Source organism: Tupaia chinensis, unplaced genomic scaffold (genome assembly GCF_000334495.1).
Source record: "Tupaia chinensis unplaced genomic scaffold, TupChi_1.0 Scaffold000115_1, whole genome shotgun sequence".
Lineage (NCBI taxonomy): Eukaryota > Metazoa > Chordata > Mammalia > Scandentia > Tupaiidae > Tupaia > Tupaia belangeri.
In genome coordinates this window covers 1,376,532-1,388,683 of record NW_006159579.1, presented here as the reverse complement: position 1 = coordinate 1,388,683, position 12,152 = coordinate 1,376,532, and the positions used below count along the sequence as shown (strand labels likewise).

Below are 12,152 nucleotides of genomic sequence, written 5' to 3'. Positions count from 1 at the left end.
CGAGAAATCAACCCCCAGGGGGATGGCCATGCCGCAATCCCCTCTCCTCCATTCTCCTCTCAGGATCTTGGGCATGCATGCACATGCACCTGGCGTGAGTTTAAGCCACCAGGTACGGGACTTGAACCGCAGTCGACTACATGGGAATCCAGCGACATAGCCATTATGCCAACTGCCGGTCCCAGAAATTCACATTATAATAATTTATTAAACTATATGTTTATACGTGTGTGTTTCTGTATTTGTCTTTTATCTTATATTAAAAACTAACAGGGTTGGCCCTGTAGCCTTGTGATTACAGGAAGACAGATCCCATATGGCTGACTATGAGTTGTAATCCTCTAGCCCCAATGGCTTGAGAAACACACTGGACTTATGTGCATGAGTGCCCCAAATCCTGACAGAATGGAGAAATAACAAAAACAACCTGAGATGCTCATACCACCTACTGGACCACTAAAATGTGTATACTGCTCAGAGTGGTCACTTTGTTTCCCTCTTTCACAGAAGGAAGAAATAAATAAACTTAAAAAGGAAAATGACAGTCCAAGCAAACTCTGACAGACATAGATCGTTTCTTACTGGTTCTGCTCTCAGAAATTAATCATGTTTTTTTCTTTTTAAAAAAGTTTCCTTCCTTCTTTTTTTCCTTTCAGCCTTCCTTCCTCCTTTCTCCTTGTGCATGTGTGCACACACGAGAGAGAGAGAGAGAGAGAGAGAGAGAGAGAGAGAAAGAGAGAAAGAAAGTGTGTGAGCAAGACAAGTGGAGGAGTCCGACCTGGCGAGGCCCCAAGATCTGTCTGAGCCCCCCCAACCTTTGAGCTCCGCTTCCAGTCGGATCAACACGTTGGCAAGGCCACTGTTGTGTGCCCCCCCCCTTAAAACAAAGCTCGGGTCAATTAGCATGTCAACAAGGCTGTTTGCTATTTGCTCCAAAAACTGTGACAGCCTTACTGGGAAGTGACCCCCCTCTGACTCCCCAATATACTACTATAAAAAAAATTACATAGCTCTCTTATAAATCCTGAGTGTATGATAAAATCTTCCAAAAAGTCCCCCGACTGCTCCCCTTTGCTCTAATCACTTACTATTAATTACAATGCTTTATCTCCATGGTCACAATAGAGGGTGGGCTGAAGTTCTTTCTAGGCAAAAGTAATCTTAACCTTTAAAAGGCCCTTCAAAATACATTTAAGGTAAACTTAATCCTTTCTTTACCTAAAATAAGATTAGGCCAAAACTGGCCCAAGACACCTCTGCCCTCTCCAAGTAAAATAGATAAATATATTAAAATTCCTCAAATTAAGTTTTAAATCCCTATAAAACTGTATAAGTATCATTCTTTATTAAAATCCATAAAAACTAATATCTATTCTTAAAATTTTCTTTTCTCAGCACCATTCCCAGTAATCACAAGATGGCTACTGCACCGCATCAGCTAATAATCATCTCTGCTTACTGGAACCACTTTCCCAAAACTGCATTCCATAAAGACCCACCTACAATTGCAAAACTACACTAGACCCACCCTTAATCCAACAATAAATAAAATCTATATTCCCTATTCTTAAAACTTTATGAGTTAATAATTAAAACACATAGTCCCTCTCCCTTTACTTACATATAACACGTTTTCAATAAAAACACACAATAATTCCTAACAGTTGTCACTCCTCAAAAAACAATCTCTGAGGGCTGTCTGGCAAAAGACGTGCATAAAAAAACATCAAGGCCTTTGTCTTCTGTTCACCTTCACTGCCTCCGTTGAGATAACCCACCCACGCCGAGGCTGGTCCCGGGCAGACAAGTATTTTCAACAGTCTCATGCCCTTTTTTCCCACAGTCTTCCAAGTCAGTCAGGACCAGATGGCTCCACATGATCCAGCACTGTGGAGCAGTGCCACCACAGCTGGACCCAGAAGTTAACCATATTTCTAAGGTCTCACTGAAGTCTCCAATAAATCCACTGATTAGGACTAATATTCTAACGCCATCCTCTGGCTGCCACTGTTTCTAGTGTGACAAATCACCAGAGATAGACTGGTCCTACCTATCTATCCTACTAGAAATATCCACATTCTCTTGGGTTACACTTTATTATTCTTATCCTTTCAAAATCATGATTTGCCCTAATTTTATTCCTCTAGGGTTCTAAAAATGTGTGTGTGTGTGTGTGTGTGTGTGTGTGTGTGTGCATGTGCATGCACGCATTCCCTACTAGGTAAAATTTGTGCATTTTAGCAAAGTTGATTCAGATAGTTAAATGAATGGTGAGGAAGATACTAGTGGGCACCATACCATTTTGGAAGAGACAATGTTGTTCCTGTCTGGCATTCACAGTCACTATTTGGGAGCATGCATAAAAAGCTTACAAACCTATCTCTAACTTTCATACTGTGTATTTTATGAAATGCATTCTCCATTGATTTAATAGAATTACGTAATTGTGATTTTGTAAACTAACTAATAAAGAAACTTTAAAGGCAAAACTATTTTTCTTAGTCTGTAACACTCGTGAACAGGATCTGGTCTTTCTCCAAAAACAACTGTGTTAATTTAAATCTGTCTGCAAAAGAAACAAAAGACTAGAGAAAGCTGTGTTCTGTTCACTGACACCCTTTAATAATTATTAGTTAGAATAATACCTACAGCATTTCTGGGGGCTAAACCAAAGAATGGAACCAGGGTACAACAACAAAATGAAGTCAATATGAAAAAATGACTAGAAAACTATAGAACTAATAAAAAAATTTTTTTTCTTTTAAAAAGGTTTTTGCATGAGGGTGCATGTGCTTGCTAGGGAGAGAGAAAGAGAGACAGAAGCAATGAGAAGCAAAGTGAGAAATCATCCCCAGGAGAGATGGCCATACCACAGTCCCTTTTCCTTTGTTCTCCTCTCAGGATCTTGAGTACACATGCACATGTGCCTGGTATGATTTTTAAGTCACTGGTCTGGAATTTGAACCTCGGTCAGCTACATGGGAGAGAGCGACATAACTGCTATGCCATCTACTGGCCCCATAAAATAAAATTTAAAAAGCAAAAAAAAGAAGAAAATAGAACTGCAGAGTTGGAATCTAGTCCTTGCTTTGCTATTAGCTAGATGTGTGATGTGAGCAATCTGCTTCACTTGTGTGGATCTCAACTTCTTTATCTGTAAAATGCTATAATTAGAATAGATGGCTTAGAATGTCTTTTTGGCTTTTTAATATGAAGTTTAATTTTATTTTGTTTTTGTTTCTTTAGATTTGTGCCATAGGACATGTGCACTCACCAGAGAGAGACAGAGAGAGAGAGAAAAAGAGAGAAATCATCTCCCTGGGAGATGGACACAGCATAAACCCTTCTCTTCCAGTCTCCTCTCAGGATTTTGGGCATATGTGTACATGTGCCAGGTGTGTCTTTCAAGCTGCCAGGTCCGGAATTTGAACTGCAGAGCCAGCCATGTGGGATCTAGTGCCTTAACTACCATGCCACCGGCTAGCCCTAATTTGAGGTTTAATACATGTATATCCTATTTTCTAGTATTGGTGTGATGTGCTGGTAAATGTTTGATAATCATATAAATGTTTAATAATAACTGGCTCACTGTGGGGGAGAGGTTATATTTTGCTCTGGAACAAAAGAGTGGTGTAAATACTTCTACCATGGTCACTGTTCAAAATACCAAATGACTTAATAACCTACTAGCAAAATTCCTGAAAATGTAATCATCAACATTCAGAAGCCAGTAAGAGTAGGGTCCAAACATAACACTAGATAGCACTCTACTGATATTTGACCATTCCTTCCTTCATTCATTCAACAAGCACTTCTTGAATGTTTACTATGTACAAGGCAAAAAACTTAATATAAAACCTGGTTCTTGTCCCCAAAGTGCTTAACTCTATTAAACAGAAACTGAATATCAATAACTCTAATGTTATAGTGTTAAAGAGTACATGACAAATGATACAAAGAAAGCGTAAATAAAGTACTATAAAAGCTCAAAGGAGAAAGAGACTTTCTTACTGAGGTTATATGGGTGAAAAAGACCTACGAGAAGGAAAAGGAAGGAGTTCCCCAAAAGAATAAGGCTATTTAATGGTATTTTTGTGTTGTTGAGAAGAGTTATCTAATAGAGGGACCAGCAGTTAAAGTAATGGCTATGTCACTGGACTCCCATGTAGTTGACCGCAGGTTGAGTCCCGGACCTGGTGGCTTAAACTCACGCCAGGCGCGTACGCATGTATGCCCAAGATCCCGAGAGGAGAATGGAGGGGAAGGGATTGCGGCGTGGCCAACCCCCTGGGGGGTCATTTCTCACTTTCTGTCTCTCTGTCTGGCGAGTGCACACGCCCTATAGCAAAAACCTCTCCAAAAAAAGAAAAAAAAAAAAAAGAGTTATCTAATAGAAAAAAAAAATCCCAGTGAATGTTGGGAAACTAGGAACTTAAGAAGGAATATTTAGAGAAGGCTAGAAATAACAGGCTAAAAGAGGACTATACATGTGGGAGAAAAATAAAAGCCACGAGGTCAAATGCTTCCACCAAGAACAATCTTGCACTAGAATGAATTTAACATCAGTAAGAGGGAATCGAAGTACAATTTAGGAAAGAAGATGGTAAAAAAGCCTTCGATCATTTCAAAGGAGCCCGATTGATTGATTGATTGATTTTAAAGAAGCTCGATTTTTTTTTTGAGAGATTTTCACTATAGGGCGCGTGCGCTCGCCAGACAGAGAGAGAGAGACATAGAGACAGAAAGCGAGAAGTCACCCCCCAGGGGGGATGGTCACGCCGCAATCCCTTCTCCTCCATTCTCCTCTCGGGATCTTGGGCACGCACGCACACGCGCCCGGCATGAGTTTTAAGTCACCGGGTCCAGGACGCGAACCGCGGTCGACTACGTGGGAGTCCAGCGACATAGCCATTACGCTAACTGCTGGTTCCCAAGAAGCTTGATTTTTTAAAAAGAATTGTTCATTTATTTCCATTTGTTATTATTATTTTTTAATTTCACCAGAGAGAGACAAAAAAGAGAAAGGGAAAGTGAGAAAGCAAGCCTCCAGGTCAGAGACTCAAACTGTGTCTGGCCACGTGGGAATCTAGCACCTTTAACCACCATGCCACCTGCTGGCCCCAAGGAGCTTGATTTTCGGAAGTTTATAATTTCAAGCCGCGGTTCTTAAAGCTCTTACCAGTGAAATCATTCATTTCTTGCCAGTAATCTCCAGGAAATCAAAGAGAACAAAAGTGTCTAGAGACAAGTAAAGATGGCCCAAATTCATTCATGCAGGAGAAAAAAGATTTCCAGGAACTACATTCTATTGGGTTGTAAGAAAATTCATGATGTATTTTCTTCTGTTTTTCTATGCAAAAATTCTTCATGACTTTTTCAACAACCTAACAGTTAAGGACTTTATTTCTAATGATGAACTTTAGAAATGATCATGGAAATTTAATCCCTTACAATGTTATAAAATCAAACAGATATTTTGTGAACACTTAGAGAAAGGTGAAATAGAGAAATGAACATGAGTCATACAGAACAGATTACATTTCTTTCTCTCTTTTAAAAATTTTTTTGGATTACATTTCTTTTATGGATATTATTAGTGAACAGTTAAATGAAGTATGTCCTCCTTTAGGTATGAGGTTTCCTTGTTTCAAGTTCATGTTTGATAGATTATCTCACAGTAATAATGGGAATAAAAACAAGAAAGAGGTACGACTTGTGAAGTACAATTAGTTGAATTTGTAGTTGCATAGTTTCTGATCAAATGACCAGTAATGGGCCACATTTGGCCTTGCCACTTTCAACATTTTTTCCAACAAATTAGAGAAAGTTATATCATCTATGCCTGGGAAATTAATGTGTAACACAAAGATAGGAGATAAAACTAAAATGGTGAGGGACTAGCAGTTGGTGTAATGGCTAAGTCGCTGGACTCCCATGTAGGCTACCGCAGTTCGAGTCCTGGACCTGGTGGCTTAAACTCAAGCCAGGCACGTGTGTGTGCATGCCTAATATCCTGAGAGGAGAATGGGGGAGAAGGGATTGTGGCGTGGTCATCCTCCCCGGGAGGTGATTTCTCTCTGTCTCTCTCTGTCTTTTGGGCAAGCGCATGTGCCCTATAGCAAAAACCTCTAAAAAACAAACAAACAAACAAACAAAAACACTAAAATGATGAGTAACAGAACCAGACTACCTCTCCCCAAATTTTCATATGCCCTGCATATGTTTTGAGTCACGAGGGCTACGATTCAAACTGCAGTTGGCCATAAAATCTGGTTTTCTGTGTATAGCTCTCAACCACTGCACTACAGGGCCATCCTGATACAACCACTACTAAAAAAATAAGTTGCTGTATTTAAAGAAGATTTAATATCTAGTAACTGTTCTGATCACATAAATATCTGGAAAATGATATTTAATTACTTAATCTGTTAGAGTTCTTTTTTTTTTTTAATTTTTTATTGTTAGAGGGTACATCTCCTTGCCAGAGAGAGATACACAGAAGGAAAGGGAGAAAGTACCTCTCAATTAACTGTGGTCGCACTGCAATCCCTCTTCTTCCATTTCTCTATCCTATAGGGATTTGGGGCAGGAACACAAACACACAGCTACAATGTTTTTCAAGTCACTGGGGTTGGGACTCAAACCCCAGTGGGTCACGTGGGATCTGGTTCTCTTTTTGTTGTGGTGGTAGTTGTTTTTTAGAGAGATTTTTGCTATAGAGCATGTGCACTTGCAGGAGAGAAAGAGAGAGACAAAAAGTGAGAAATCATCCCCCAGAAGGTTGGCCATGCCACAATCCCTTCACCTCCAGTCTCTTGGAAATGCATACATACACCCGGTGTGAGTTTCAGGCTAGCAGGTCCAGGATCAAACTGCATTCAGTCGTGTAATCATTATGCCACCTACTGATCCTAGGATCTGGTTCTCTCAACCACTAGGCCATGAGCCAACCCAAGTGCTTCTTAAATTTTTAAACAGAGATCATTATACTACCTATTTCACAGGTTGCTTGTGATAGGAAAATAAGATAATGTATCAAAGAGCCTTACCAAGATGTTCAAAAGGAAGCACTCAATAAATATTACTATAGGGCAAGCAGGTAGTGTGGAGGTTAAGGTGTTGTATCCTACATAGCTGACTCCTCGGTTCAGGTTCCAGACCTGGTGGCCTGAAAAGTCATGCCTGGTGTGTGTGCATGCATGCCCAAAGTCCCAAGAGGAGAGGGCAGAAGAGACTGCATCCTGGCCAACCCCCAGGAAGTGATTACTCACTTTCCGTCTCTCGCTCTGTCTGTGTCTCTGGAGAGCACATGTGCTCTACAGCAAAAATAAGTTAATAAATAAATAATGTAAACACTATAATAATGAATTTTTTTTTTTGGAGAGGTTTTTTCGCTATAGGGCACGAGTGCTCACCAGACAGATAGAGACAGAAAGCGAGAAATCAACCCCCGGGGGCGATGGTCACGCTGCAATCCCTTCTCCTCCATTCTCCTCTTGGGCACACACGCACATGTGCCTGGTGTGAGTTTTAAGCCACCAGGTCCGGGACACAAACCACAGCCGACTACGTGGGAGTCCAGCGACATAGCCATTACGCTAACTGCTGGTCCCATAATAATGAAGTCTTAGTGGAAAAATTCTAGTACTTTAAAATATATAAAGTGGTTAGATAATTAAATTTTATAAACTTAATATTCTATTATTAGAGGGCATTTTTATTATCTTAAAGTGTATTTTAAATTTCCAGGGTTGGGGCCGGCAGGTGGCATGGTAGTTAAGGGCATTGGACTCCCACATGGCTGACTGCAATACAAGACCTGAACCTAGCAGCTTACTTTCTCACTTTCCCTCTCTCACTCTGTCCCTCTCTGATCAAATTAAGATAAATAAATACATAAATACATAAATACATAAATAAGTAAAGTTAAATAGAATAATACTATTTAAAGAATTATTTATTTAATTTTATTTATTCATTCATTTATTTTTATTTGATCAGAGAACAAAAGATAAAGAGAGAGAAGGAAAGTGGGAAAGCAAGCCACCAGGTCCTGGACTTGAACCATGGTCAACCATCTGGGAGTGTCCAGCACCCTAACCACCATGCCACCTGCAGCCCATATAGAATAATTCTTTTAAAAAATATTTCCAGGGTTATCTGCTGTTTTTGTGCAATTTAATAAATAATCTTTTGATGACTGCAGGCATGTGAGACTGGCTATATTCAGAAACATTAGTCATGATGGTTTTCCAGATTGGTGTATTATCTTCAAAAATCATAAGGAGTTACTTGTCTGCAACTGCTATCAAACCAGTAAGATAGCATTTATGCTGTCTTAAGACATCATTTTCAGGATTGTTGATAACTTGGACATATTTCCCCCAAATAACCTTGCCTCTTTGTGTCACAAGGTCCAACTTGCTCACACTCACCTCAATGATAGCACTTTTGGTGATAACACCCAAAGTTGTATATAGTGAGATGAGGGATTCTTCTTTAAAACAAGTATTGGCAGAGGGAACCAGCAGTTAGCGTAATGGCTATGTCGCTGGACTCCCACGTAGTCAACCGTGGTTCACATCCCGGACCCGGTGGCTTACAACTCACGCCGGCTCACGCCGGACGCGTGTGCGTGTGTGCCCAAGATCCCGAGGGGAATGGAGGAGAAGGGATTGCAGCGTGACCATCCCCCCTGGGGATGCTTTCTGTCTCTCTCTCTGTCTGGTGAGCACACGCACCCTATAGAAAAAACCTCTCCAAAAAAAAAACCAAAAAACAAAAAAAAAAACAAAACAAGTATTGGCAGGCAAAAAGTGGTTTTCAGTTCAGGATATGTTATGTGAGCCTTCTTGAAATGTAAGTCCATTGGTCTAACGAATCTTTCATATTTAGGTGGTTTTCTAGTAAAGCCATCTCCAACAAAGCAGACTTTTGTAACCATCCTCTTCCATGCCTTCTTCTTTCTCTTTCCTGTTCAAATAACATTTTCTGAAAATTAGTATAATCCTATTTTTTATAACTTTACATTGTATTACATTGTTTTTTCAAAAGGGAATGCCATGCATGTCAGTCAGTACAGAGACATTAATCTCCCCACTTCAACATTCAATATCTTTTCTGTTTTCCCCAATCATTATTTTTATTATTCTAATTATTTTTATAAAACAGTCAATTGTTATTTCTCGTTTTGCTTGTAAAAATACTTTGCCCATCATGAAATACTTCTCAGACCAATCCAGTTGAGAATACTATACATGTCATCATCAACAGTTAATAACCCCTATCTGTTTCTCACTAACGTCCTGTCTCTCTATTGTTCACTTGCTATCTTTCTCTATCCTCTTCTCTTCACTTACCCCATTCCACACTGTCCTATTCTCATTAAGTACCTTCACTGTGTTTATGTCCTCCGAATTTTTGCTCTCTATTATAGAGTGCGGATAGTCGGTATATATTGAGTGGATACATACAATATCTTTCTTTCATAGCCTGGCTTACTTCACTCAGCAATAGATCCTCCATATCTGACCATTTTCTATCAAATTCCAGGGTCTTGTTATTTTTTATGGCTGAGTAGTATTCCATAGAGTATATATACCACACTTTTCCAATCCATTCATCAGTTTGTGGACATTTAGGTTGGTTCCATGTCTTGGCAATTGTGAATAATGCTGCAATAAACATGGATGTGCAAGCACTTTTCTGACTGAGCGTTCTCCTGTCTTTTGGGTAAATACCCAGAAGTGGGATTGCTGGATCAAATGGTAGTTCTATTTGTAGATCTTTGAGGAACCTCCATATTGTTCTCCACAGTGGTTGAACTAGTTTACATTCCCACCAACAGTGTAGGAGGGTTCCCTTTTCACCACATCCCCGCCAACACTTATCACTTTTTATATTCTTAATCTTTGCCATTCTGACAGGGGTTAGGTGGTATCTCATTGTGGTTTTTATCTGCATTTCCCTTATGATGAGGGATGTCGAGCATTTCCTCATATGCTTTTTGGCTGTTCGTATGTCTTCCTTAGAGAGACTTTTGTTCAGCTCACTTTCCCATCTTTTAATCGGGTTAATCATTTTTTTTCGCATAAGGCACTTGAGTTCCCTATGTATTCTCGTTATCAGTCCCTTGTCTGAGGCATATTTAACAAAAATATTTTCCCATTCTGAGGGTTGTCGGTTCACACTTGTTACTGTGTCCTTTGCTGTGCAGAAACTTCTTAGTCTAATATAGTCCCACTTGTCTATTTTAGGGATTATTGCCTGTGCTTTGGGAGTCTTATTTAAGAAGTCTTTGCCTACTCCAATGTCTCCCAGAGTTTCCCCAGCATTTTCCACAAGTAGTTTTATTGTCTGAGGTCTTAGGTTCAGATCTTTGATCCATTTTGAGTTGACTGTTGTTAATGGTGAAAGATGGGGGTTCAGTTTCATCTTTCTGCAGGTGGATACCCAGTTTTTCCAGCACCATTTACTAAAGAGGTTTTCCTTTTCCCAATGGATTGACTGATATCCTTTGTCAAAGATCAGTTGGCTATAAGCTTTGGGAGTTATTTCTGGGGTCTCTATTCTCTTCCATTGGTCCACATGTCTGTTTTTATGCCAATACCATGCTGTTTTGATGACCACAGCTTTATAGTATATCTTGGGATCAGGGAGTGATATGCCTCCTACTCCATTCTTCTTACGCAGGATTGCTTTTGCAATACGAGGTCTTTTATGGTTCCAGACAAATTCTATAATTGTCTTTTCTAGATCTCTGAAGAATATCTCTGGTATTTTGATTGGAATTGCATTAAACATGTAGATTAATTTGGGTAGAATTGCCATTTTGATTATGTTAATTCTACCAATCCAGGAGCATGGGATGTCCTTCCACTTTTTTATGTCACTTTCAATGTCTTTTTTAAGATTCTCGTAGTTTTCTTTATAAAGGTCTTTGACTTTCTTAGTTAGGTTTATCCCTAGGTATCTTATACATCTTGTGGCTACGGTGAAAGGGATTCCTTTCTTCCGCTCTGCTTCGTTCAACTTGTTGTTCATAAATAGAAATGCTATAGATTTTTGGATATTGATTTTGTATCCTGCCACCTTACTGTATTCACTTATTACTTCAAGCAGTTTTTTCATGGATACCTTTGGGTCTTCTAAGTATACCATCATGTCATCTGCAAATAAAGATATTTTCAACTCTTCTTTGCCTATTCGAATGCCTTTAATACTGTTCTCTTCTCTGATTGCAATAGCTAAGACTTCCAGTACTATATTAAAGAGCAGTGGAGAAAGTGGGCAGCCTTGCCTAGTACCTGTTTTCAGAGGAAAAGCTTTCAGCTTTTCCCCATTCAGTATAAAGTTAGCTGTAGGTTTTTCATAGGTTGCTTTTATTGTGTTCAGAAAAGTCCCTTCTATACCAATCTTACTGAGAGTCTTAATCATATAAGGATGTTGCATTTTATCAAATGCTTTCTCTGCATCAATTGAGATGATCATGTTTTTATCTTTCTTTCTGTTAATGTGGTGTATTACATTTATGGTCTTGCATATATTGAACCACTCTTGCATCCCTGGTATAAAAAAAAATGGAACACTTCATGAATTTGCATGTCATGCTTGTGCAGGGGCCATGCTAATCTCTGTATCGTTCTAATTTTAGTATATGTGCTGCCAAAGCGAGCACTCAAATAACTTTTAATACTTCTGTTTCTCCTGGGCTCGAACTTTGGATAGAGGGGCTTCACATTTTCCTGCTTTCTCTTTCCGTTTTCATTTAATCATATTGGAAAGTACATTAGCTCAGGACTGTCCAGCACTCTTAACCACCATGACACCTGTTGCCCCCCCCCCTTTTTTTTAACAGAATAAACCTCTAGGGTTCTGCCAGGAAATGGAGGAACAGTTGTCTAAATAAGCAAGATGAAGAAAAAGACTTGGTAGTTTAACTTTCTATATAAGCTTTGAGCCAATCTGCCTCTCATTTTTAAAAGAGTTTATTTATTAATTTAATTCCATTTGTTATTATTATTTTTCAATTTGACCAGGTAAAGACAGAGAAAGAGAGAGAGAAAAAGGGAAAGCAAGAAAGCAAGCTGCCAGGTCTGGGACTTAAGCCATGGTGGGCCATGTGGGAGTCCAGCGCCTTTAACCACCACCAC

At 39.4% G+C, this 12,152-nt stretch overlaps 1 protein-coding gene and 1 non-coding gene across 3 annotated transcripts in view; both read right to left on the bottom strand.

Annotated features, from left to right (window-relative positions):
• The window catches only part of ASIP (agouti signaling protein), a 206,873-nt gene that overhangs the window by 179,153 nt on the left and 15,568 nt on the right, over positions 1-12,152 (bottom strand). The window lies entirely within an intron of this gene.
• LOC114007020 (U6 spliceosomal RNA) lies at positions 11,574-11,677 on the bottom strand. The gene has a single exon (XR_003548682.1). It is a non-coding gene; the product is annotated as a U6 spliceosomal RNA (small nuclear RNA).